Source organism: Apium graveolens, chromosome 3 (genome assembly GCF_009905375.1).
Source record: "Apium graveolens cultivar Ventura chromosome 3, ASM990537v1, whole genome shotgun sequence".
Taxonomy (NCBI): Eukaryota; Viridiplantae; Streptophyta; class Magnoliopsida; order Apiales; family Apiaceae; genus Apium; species Apium graveolens.
The window spans coordinates 140,189,999-140,201,677 of NC_133649.1; the positions used below are offsets into that span (position 1 = coordinate 140,189,999).

General features: G+C 38.3%; 1 pseudogene; it reads right to left on the bottom strand.

Annotated features, from left to right (window-relative positions):
- Nucleotides 1-883: 883 nt before the first annotated feature.
- On the bottom strand, nt 884-1,482 carry LOC141711283 (major allergen Pru av 1-like; annotated as a pseudogene).
- Nucleotides 1,483-11,679: the final 10,197 nt, after the last annotated feature.

Sequence of the window (11,679 nt, forward strand, 5' to 3'; positions counted from 1 at the left end):
TTCTTGCCAGTAGAAAAATAAGTTCATGTAGCGATTAGTCATTCGAACCAATTCCATTTTCAGTGTTAACATGATCTTAGCATCTCCCTAAGCTCATAGATTAAGTCCAAGTCAGTATCTTTTCGATTATAACGTTCAAGATGTCAATATATTCAGCCATAGCAGCGATATATATATATACAGGGACGGAACCGGAAATTCAAAATGGGGTGTACTTACGAGTCTTTAGCGAAGTTTTCCTATCATCCATGTCAGCAAATTCATAGACCATCGATTTTATGTTAATTTTTTTAACAAATTATCTTTCTATATATGTTATCATAAAATTCAAAATAGTTTTAGTCAGAGTTTGTGTTCATGTTTGTAGCTGAGTGTTCTTTTGGTGTACAATATTTAGTTGGGAAATGGGCTTTAATACATAATAGGGCTGTCAAAAGTTAGCAAATATATAAGTACTGTTTTTTTTAAAATCATCTTGGGCTTAAACCCAGGCTAGCCCTTTAATACTTCCGTCGCTGGATATATATACTTTGAAATAAACAGTTTGTCCAAGTATAAAGGTCAACATCGCTAAGGATAGCCTTAGTCTGCATGATATATTTTATTTTCTAGCTAATATATGATAGTGTTAGTTGAGTATAGGGAAAAAAATTCATACTGATCAAAAGTTACGTAAAAGGGATTACATTATATGGAATAACATTATAAGGAAGAAGGTTTATTAATTTTTTTCAGAAGACAAAAATACAAAACGTAAAGGAAATGACAGTACATAGTTCGTACTTAGTCAAACCAATCTGTCCTTATTCTAGTACTTAGTTATAGAACAATATTTAAACACCTGTCGGAGAGAAAATAGCGGATATAATCAGAAATAAAACCTCTAGACATAGGCATCAGGGTTTTGGGTGAGGTAGGCTTCCACAACTTTGTACATGAGCAGAACTTTATACTTGCCCGCCTTGATGTCCTCTTCCTTAAGCATGAAATCGCCTTTAGTGTAATACTTGCTGGTCACCTTAGAGATAGTACGACCACTCGAAGAAGACTCAAATTTAACCTCAAAGCTAATTTTTTTCAAAATTTTCTACTAAATCATCTCCTTCTAGCAATGTATAGTTTTAGGTGTAGTTTTCTTCACTGAGCTCATCAATGTGGTACTTTACACTGCTGAAATTGCGGCCTACATGAGCAATATAGGCATTAGTCATGTTCAACTGGAATGCAAATGTATGAGTATGCATATAATCATGAAAATTTGCAAGCATGTGTTGCTAAGCACAACTAATTGAGCTAACCATCAATAAAGTTGATATTCTTGATGCTTCCAGCTCCTCCATCTCCTTGAGCGAGTTCAATGCTCTGAAATACCCTGTGGCAAGAGTTTTGGAATCAAGTTGTGAGAGTCGATGATGGAGGCCTTGAAGATCTTGATGCAGCAATAGGGGAAGTGTACTCATCAGTGTAGCTTGCGAAACCCATAATTTATATAGATATTCTGAAAACTGAGGAGAGGCAATAAATTTGAATCGCGAAGAGCTTTGTGAGGTTGATTTAGGGATATGGCACTAGGATGATACTTATAGGACTGGCAGTGATACATTGGTAGTGTTTTTTTTTGCGCAATACCATGGCAAATGGGAACGAAAATTCTAGACTTTGTCCATTTTGATTTTGATAGAACCACACTGATATGCTAATGTTAAATATATGATCCTATTGGGGCCTTCCTCTAACACCTTAAGGTTTTAGATGAGCTGGTTACTCAACATGGTATCAGAGCTTAGGCTGGCGGGAGAACTAAGGTTCGATTCCCAGCCACCCCCAATATTCTCACAATTTATTGTGGACACTAAAGACAATTAATACCCCAAAGATGGGTGCCGGTGTTCCACTCTTCGACCCATAAATGAGCTTTCGAGTGAGGGGGAGTGTTAAATATATGATCCTATTGGGGCCTTCCTCTAACACCTTAAGGTTTTAGATGAGCTGGTTACTCAACATGGTATCAGAGCTTAGGCTGGCGACTGGGATTACTTCCGGTCTCTAGAAGAATTACAAGGAATATATAAAATATTCAACCAACGTCTATTACTCCTAAAGATCAGGTCATACTCCTAATTTGTCTCCATGATATCCTAACTGCCTATTACTACTTCAACGTAATCGTTGATTTATTCAATCAGATATAAAATAATGTAATTAAATAAAGGCTTAATTATAACTCGAACCTCAAAGTATGATCATGTGTCAACCCTTTATGTATGGAATATGTATAATCAAACCTCATGACTTGTTGGTTATGCATATAACAGGTGAGGGCATTGTAGGCAGAAACCAGACTGATCTTTTCCCTCCAAATTAAGTTGCTTCTCCATTTCCCTCAAACGCTTCAGCCCTTCTACTATATATGCAGGTAGTATATGGTATTACATATAACACTATATATCAGCCATTGAAGATGAATCCTAGCTGTTAGTGTGGAAAACTTGTAGTGCTAAAAACATCCTGGACCAACAGAAATCCAGGGAGGAGATTTTGGGAATGTTCGTTGTAAATAGTATGAACTTTAAATTGACAATGATATTTATTTTTATTGTCGATTCTTAATATTTATCAATTTATTGCAGCACGATAGGATGAACGCTGGTAACTTCCATCACTGGTTTGACCCCCCCCCCATCTGTCAAAGGTCTAAAAGCTTAATTTCCGAGATTACCCTCCTGTGTTATGTGCATAGTCAACCATTCATTTGGTTTTGAAGAGGCAAGGGCGGGAATATACACATTCCATACATGAAGTGTTGATGTGTATGTTTTTTTTCTTCAAGGGTTTATGTGTACACATGATGATACTTTAAGGTCCAAGTTATAATTAAGCCTTAAATAAAATATGTTTAGAATTAAGCCCAACATGATCGCCCTTTAATCTAAACATATTCCAGGTTCTGAACTCCAAGTTGTAACGGCCTCAACCCCGGGTTAGGAGTTGACGTCACTAACAAAATGAAACTATAATTATAAGACAACTACTTACTTTATTTCAATATAAACAACTCTTCCACAAGACCTTTTCCAGGTTCAAGTATAACTTAGGTTACACACTTATTACAAACCATCTTATTAAAAACAACCTGCCATCTGTGACTATTATTCTATAGCAACTCACAGACCACACTTCCCAGACACAACCTATTCAGAGGAGCTCGACACAGGAGGAGTTGGAAACTGGCCCTTAGCAAAACAGCAACATCCCCTAAGCATCTGCAATGCAAAAATATACAAACACATTTGCAAGAGTGAGCGATCAACCGCTCAGCAGTACCACTATATGATTACTAACTAAAACAGTTTATAATAAACAATTGTAGGAACAGAAATTACAACTTGATAGTGGAAATCAAGTAAAATAAGTGTAAATAGATAAAAACTGATAAACTGTTGAAACTGGATCTTTTAATAGCTAGCATGCTCTCTAAACATTTTATTAATAGTGCTGTGTAAATAGCAGGATTAAATTTAGCATGCTACTTACATTTCTAAATCATTTGTCCCATCGCAGGACCTATAAAACTAATTGTTCCTTTACGGGAACCATAAAACTTGTCCCTTTCCGGGAACCTCAAAATCGCTTGCTCAGATATACATGCATTGGATGATTCCTGGTGAGACAGCTGATCAGGCTATCATATGAAACTTGTTCCGGAACTCAGAGACTAGCTAGGTCTCTGTCACGCTGGGCTGGTGGTTATAATAGGGTGCGCAACCACTTCGCCTCTTACGCTAACTTCCAGGCCGTTACGGGCCTTCTGCGCACACTCATCCAATTATCTGATCATTTTTATCCAGTTTTCCAATTCACTTACCTATCTCTTGTTAAAACAATTATAACACAACACATTTTCCCAAAACATTTCCATTTTATTCAAAGCTTAGAGATAGGTATTTTCAGAAGTTACTTTTCCCCCAAAACACAAGTTAATAAAATAATTTGAAACCCAGGGAATACGTAACTTAAATCATTCTATTCCAGTACGAGAATAAGACAACATTATATTCATATATACCGAACCATAAAGATATGATCAGGGGTACTTGCCTTAATACGCTTTAACACTAATTTCTGACTGGCTTTGCACTGACCGGGATGCTAAGGATTTCAACTGGAATCTACAGGAACCAAAATACCCTAAATTAGACGTCCGAATAAGCTTGACTATCCTTGCTAACAATCTACCCATATGTTAACAAACCCAACTCGTAACATTTTCAATATTATAATACACGTATCAATTAGGGTTCACGTCTTTGAAAGTCGGTTCGGTGTTCGTTTTCAGAAAATAGGTATATTTATCCTTTTACGAAATTAGGGTTATCGATTTTCGTAAAGTATTTCATCACAACACATAATCATATTTCATACAAAATAATTACATATAATGGATCGACGTTCCGATAGCCATTGGGTACAGCCTCGTATTTCCGTAATTAAATTTTTCGGAAATCGGGCAGCACCTCCTTTGATTATCGGCTAACCCGTCGAACATCCCGACGTCAAACCAAATCACAATAGCTACAACGACCACCCAACCACCGATTCAACCACAACAACAACAATCCACACATTTCCCAAACACCAACTAAATACAATTATGAATTATTATTCATGTTTTATGTTTTTATTCGTATTTTATAATTTTTATTCGTAGGACTCAGAAATATTCATCACCGTCCACCGTCGGCTCGCCGAAACTCATCGCCGACGGCGGTAAAATACGTCGGTACTCGATAAATTTCGGGTTTCCTTACGGATTCTACCAATTAATTAACTAAATTATCTGCACCACATATCAATTAATTTCATTAAAATTTCAGAAATCATAATAAAATACAATCTGCTGAATTAAACACTCGCAAGCGCGTGCGCTTCACCAAATAGAACAAGTAGCAGGAAGAACAGAACGGAAAAAGGCACGCAACAGGTGTGCGCACAAAAGCAGCCCCTCACGCCACCACACCCTTCGCCGAAAAAGCAAAAGGGGCGGCGAATGGAGGCGGCTCGAGAACTGATTACTTGCACCCATATATATACATACAAAATACACACATATATAATCAACCAGAGTCCAGCGTCAACCAGCAACCGGACGGCGACCAAACTCGCCGGAAATGGAAGAAACCGGTAGAGAAAAATGAGGGAAAGAGAAGAAAAAAAAGAGGAGAGATTGCCCGGGAGAGAGAGACTGCAGAGAATCAAGAGAACAGAGAATTTTCGAGAGAAAATAGAGAGCGAGAGGATTAAAGAGAGAGAGAGATCGAACCTCAGAGATGGGAGAGGAAAAGGGTTTACAGGGATTAATAGATAGAAAAGGGGATGAATAATTTCATTTGTCAATCGTTTTTATCCAAAATGTTTATAATTTAATGAAACGAGGTGCGATTAGAAACACCTCGGAATAAATCCAAACTTAAATAAATATAAGTTTCATAATTTTTTTGAAACTTTTCTGGATTTAATACGGATTTTATAAATAAATACAATCAGAAAATCATTTAAGGGTAAATAATCAATAAAATATTGATTTCTAAATTTTAAAAACCCCTAAGAATAATTAATAAAATTATGAGGCTATAAAATGATTTTAGGGATAATTCAAGTATTTATGGAAATAAATCCTGAATAAAATCATCTTTAAATACAAAAGTGACACCACACAGCTTCACAACGAATTATACAATTAATACACGAACACCAACGATCACACATAATTAATTAAAATATTAACAAAAATAATATTCAACTGACAGATCCCATACACATAACTTATTTAATAATTACACATTTAAATATTACAAAAATGTACGAGTCGTTATATTCTTTCCCCCTTAAAAAGATTATGTCCTCAGAATCTGATCTAATTAAACAAATGAGGATGTTTGTCAAGCATATCTGACTCTAATTCCCAAGTGGACTCTTCTACTCGAGGATTCCGCCACAGTACTTTAACTATAGGAATAGACTTATTTCTAAGAACTCGCTCTTTACGATCTAGGATCTGGATCGGCCGTTCCTCGTAGGATAAATCTGGTTGAAGATCGATTGGTTCATATTCAATAACTTAATTTGAATCAGGGATATAACGCTTCAGCATGGACACATGGAATACATTGTGGATATGTTGTAATTGTGGTGGCAATGCCAACTCATAGGCAACCTTACCAACTTTCCTCAGTATTTCAAAAGGTCCAATATATCTAGGACTTAACTTACCTTTCTGTCCAAATCTAACCAATCCTTTCCAGGGCGACACTTTTAGCAATACCAACGATCCTATTTCCATCTCCACGTCTTTTCGATGAAGGTCTGCGTTCTTTTTCTGTCTATCTTGAGCTGCTTCTAACCTTTTTCGAATTAATATAATTGCAGCCTTAGTCTGTTGAACCAATTCAGGGCCTAATAATTTCTTTTCTCCTACTTCATCCCAATAAAGAGGGGACCTACATTTACGTCCATACAGGGCTTCGTAGGGCGGCATTCTTATACTGGCATGATAACTGTTATTATAAGAAAACTCAATCAGTGGCAAGTGTTCATCCCAATTTCCTTTAAAATCCAAAGCACAAACCCTTAACATGTCTTCTATCGTCTGAATGGTTCTTTCACTTTGGCCATCTGTCTGGGGATGGTAGGCGGTACTCATTTTCAATTTAGTCCCTAAACACTCCTGAAATTTCATCCAAAATCTGGAATTAAATCTTGGATCTCGATCAGATACGATTGAAACAGGAACTCCATGCTTGGTAACAATTTCATCCAAATATAATTTAACTAGCCTGTCCAAAGGATACTTTTCATTGATCGGGAGAAAATGTGCAGACTTGGTCAATCTATCAATAATTACCCAAATTACATCATGGTTCGATTTCGTCTTTGGTAGTCCTACTACAAAATCCATCGCGAGTTTTTCCCATTTCCACTGTGGAACATCCAACGGTTGTAACAATCCACTTGGTCTTTGATGTTCCGCCTTCACTGTCTGGCATACATGGCATTTGTTAACCCAACTTGCAATTTCCTTTTTCATTCCTGGCCACCAAAAGTGCATCTTCAAATCTTGATACATTTTAGTGCTTCCCGGGTGAATGGAAAACTTGGAATTATGAGCTTCCCGCAATATCGCATTCCTTAGTTCAGTTACATTGGGAATCCATATCCTCGAGGAAAACCTATACATACCCTTGCTATCCTTTTGTGTGCAGAGTTCTTCTCCAGTTAAACTATCTAACTCTCGATTCATCATTTCTTCCTGACACTTCTGGATCTTGTCCATCAATTCTGGCCGAAAAGTGATCTCATACAATTGTCCTTGATTTTTGTCTGTTACTCGAACCTCAATTTCCAGCTTCTCCAATTCTCTGGCGAGGTCCTCTGAAATTTTGATTGCATTCAATCTTTCCTTCCTACTTAGGGCATCTGCCACTACGTTGGCCTTGCCTGGGTGGTAATTAATAGAACAATCGTAATCCTTAATCAGTTCTAGCCATCTCCGTTGTCGCATGTTTAGATCCTTCTGAGTGAATATATACTTTAAACTTTTGTGATCTGTATAAATTTCGCATTTTTCTCCGTATAAGTAATGTCTCCACAGCTTCAACGCGAACACGATTGCGGCTAATTCCAAATCATGCACTGGATACTTTTGCTCATGAGGCTTTAACTGTCTGGAAGCGTAGGCAATGACTTTATCATGTTGCATTAATACACAACCCAAACCTTTCAAGGAAGCATCACTATAGATCACGAAGTTTCCTGTCTCATCTGGCAATGCTAATACTGGAGCTGTTACTAACCTCTTTTTCAATTCTTGGAAGCTTTCCTCGCACTTCTTTGTCCAATTAAACTTCTCATTCTTCCGGGTCAACTTGGTCAATGGAGTTGCAATCTTGGCGAAATCCTTTACAAATCTTCTATAATAACCTGCTAACCCAAGAAAGCTTCTGACTTCTGTTGGAGTCTTTGGTTGTTCCCATTTGGATATAGCTTCAATCTTTACGGGATCCACTTTAATGCCATCTTTTCCTACTACGTGACCTAAGAATTGAACTTCCTCCAATCAAAATTCGCACTTCGAAAACTTTGCGTACAACTGCTTCTCTCTTAGCCTTTGCAGGGAAATCTTCAAATGATTAGCATGATCTTCTCTAGTCTTCGAATAAATGAGGATGTCATCAATAAATACAATCACAAACTTATCCAAGTATTCTTTATACACCCGATTCATTAAATCCATGAAGGCAGCTGGTGCATTGGTCAATCCAAACGACATTACTAAGAACTCATAATGTCCGTATCGGGTCCTGAATGCAGTCTTTGGTATGTCTTCAGGCTTAATCTTTAACTGATGGTAGCCTGATCTCAAGTCAATCTTCGAGAAACAACACGCTCCCTTAAGTTGGTCAAACAGGTCATCTATCCTTGGAAGGGGATACTTGTTTTTAATGGTTAACTTGTTTAATTCCCGATAATCAATACACAATCTCATACTTCCATCCTTCTTCTTTACGAATAACACTGGAGCACCCCACGGGGATACACTTGGCCTAATCACGCCTTTGTCCAATAATTACTGGAGTTGCTTAGCTAGTTCTTTCATTTCCACTGGAGCCATGCGATAGGGTGCCTTTGAAACTAATTCTGCTCCGGAAACTAAGTCTATGGAAAACTCAATTTCACGATCTGGTGGCAATCCGGGCAATTCATTTGGAAAAACGTCTGGGAATTCCCTTACTATTGGAATCTTATCTAAATCAAGTACTTCCTTCTCCACGTCCACCACATGTGCTAAGTAAGCTTCACATCCTTGTCTTAACAATTTCTTCGTCTGGAGTATCGAGAGAAATTTCTTTTCTTGCCTTTGTCCTTGATAAGTCACCTTAATATTATCCTCAGTAACCATCAAAATTTTCTTCTTCTTACAATCAATGTTAGCCTTATACCGGGACAACCAATCCATTCCCAAAATCACGTCGAACTCTCCTAGCTCGAAGGGTATTAGATCAGCCGAAAAAGAGTATCCGTGGATTTCCAATTGACATTTAGGGCAAAACTGACTCACTGAAACTCTATCCTGATTGGCTACTTCTATAGTCAAAGGTTCAACCAAATCTTCTAACATTAAGTCCATCTTAACCACACAATTCTTTGATATAAAAGACTTAGATGCTCCTGAATCAAATAAAACTTTAACAGGTACGGAGTTGAGAGAGAGCGTACCTGCCACTACGTCCGAGTCCTGAGCATTGGACTTTTTTGTCATTTTGAAAGTTCTGGCTTTAGCTGTGCTGGATGCCGGTCCTTGAGATGCAGTACCTTGAGTAACTGTCTTACAATACCGAGCAACATGTCCCACCTTCCCACAGTTGTAGCAAGTAACTGCGGGTTTCTCTATATTCCATTCAGATGCGTAATGACCCTTTTGATGACATTTGAAGCACTGAACATCCCTTTTGCATGGGCCACTATGTCTCTTCCCACATACCTTACAATCTCTTACGGAATTTGATGACTGAGCTGGAGTGGAGGCAACTGAGGTGGTAGCAGGCCTAACCTGAGAAAAATTCTGTCTTCTACATCTTTGATTTCTGTTCTGGCCAAACCTCTTCTGAAACCTCTGACCGGACCCCCCTGAATTCGTTTCACCAGTGATGCTTTCAGATTTCCGCTTTTTATCGCCCTTTTCCTTGGCAGCCAACTTCTGGTCACTTTCAATTACCAGCGCGGCCTGAACTACGGAGGAATATGTCTTGAGCTGCAAGGCTACAACCCCACTGCGAATTTCTGGCTTCAGTCCCTGCTGGAACCTCTTTACTTTCTGAGCTTCAGTATTCACATACACAGGCACCAATCGGGCCAATTCCGTAAACTTTGCCTCACACTCAGCCACACTCTTTTCATCCTGCTTCAATTCCAAAAACTCAACTTCTAACTGGTTCTGCAAACAGTCCGGAAAATATTTTTCCAAGAACAACTCTATAAACCTGGCCCACAAGACAGGGCCTTCTCCTTCCACGGCACGGGTGGATTCCCACCAATAATTCGCTTCACCCTTGAGAAAATAGCTCGCATAGTCTGATCTAAGATTATCACTTACTTGCGTAAGGGTGAAAGCTTTCTCTATTTCCTTTAGCCAAATCCTAGCAGCAACTGGGTCCACCTCGCCCTTAAATTCTGGAGGCTTTACCGACTGAAAAGATTTAAAACTCACAGTTTGGTTCACTTCTCTTTGCTGAGGTTGCTGCTGAAGCTGCAGCTGTTGTTGTTGAATTTGTTGTTGCTGCTGCTGTATGAACTGCTGTTGTTGTTGCTGTTGTTGTAGAAATAGCTGCTGCTGCTGCTGAAATTGTTCTTGCTGCTGAGCCATTTGATTAGACTGTTGGCGCAGCAAATCTAGAAACTCACCCATAACTGGGCCCCCTTTAGAAGCTCTGCTAGAGGAATTGGGTGGGATATTCTTCTTGGGCGGCATTCTCCTGAAATATAGCAAATGATTTTAGTTTAAAAGAATTGCCCCCGGGTAGCAACATTTTCATGTGCCAAGAGAATACTGCCGCAATAAGATATTCCCACCCTCATTGATTGGGGTCCGACTGTAATGAATGGCTGGATTTAACAAAATCAGCAACAATTGCAACAATAAAATAACAACAGTAATAAAAACACGACACTAGCAGCATGCAACAATACCTATTATAAAACACTGGCTAAATTCACATGGTCGAACTCGTTCTTGTGGAAAACTATCTAGGAATCCTTATTGGCTACTACCAATGGTACATATACCAGGGAAAACACACTAAAGATTAGGGCAGTTCCAAAATCCTCAAAATATGCCAGGGTTACGCCTTCGAACCCTCAACTAGACTCTTAAACTTGCTACTTTAGATGTGAGTTGCTGATTCACTCCCTATATACCAATATTACCCCTTTCCGACTCTACTCCTAACCTAAATCAGGGACTCAAACCTGTAGCTCTGATACCAACCTGTAACGGCCTCAACCCCGGGTTAGGAGTTGACGTCACTAACAAAATGAAACTATAATTATAAGACAACTACTTACTTTATTTCAATATAAACAACTCTTCCACAAGACCTTTTCCAGGTTCAAGTATAACTTAGGTTACACACTTATTACAAACCATCTTATTAAAAACAACCTGCCATCTGTGACTATTATTCTATAGCAACTCACAGACCACACTTCCCAGACACAACCTATTCAGAGGAGCTCGACACAGGAGGAGTTGGAAACTGGCCCTTAGCAAAACAGCAACATCCCCTAAGCATCTGCAATGCGAAAATATACAAACACATTTGCAAGAGTGAGCGATCAACCGCTCAGCAGTACCACTATATGATTACTAACTAAAACAGTTTATAATAAATAATTGTAGGAACAGAAATTACAACTTGATAGTGGAAAACAAGTAAAACAAGTGTAAATAGATAAAAACTGATAAACTGTTGAAACTGGATCTTTTAATAGCTAGCATGCTCTCTAAACATTTTATTAATAGTGCTGTGTAAATAGCAGGATTAAATTTAGCATGCTACTTACATTTCCAAATCATTTGTCCCATCGCAGGACCTATAAAACTAATTGTTCCTTTACGGGAACCAT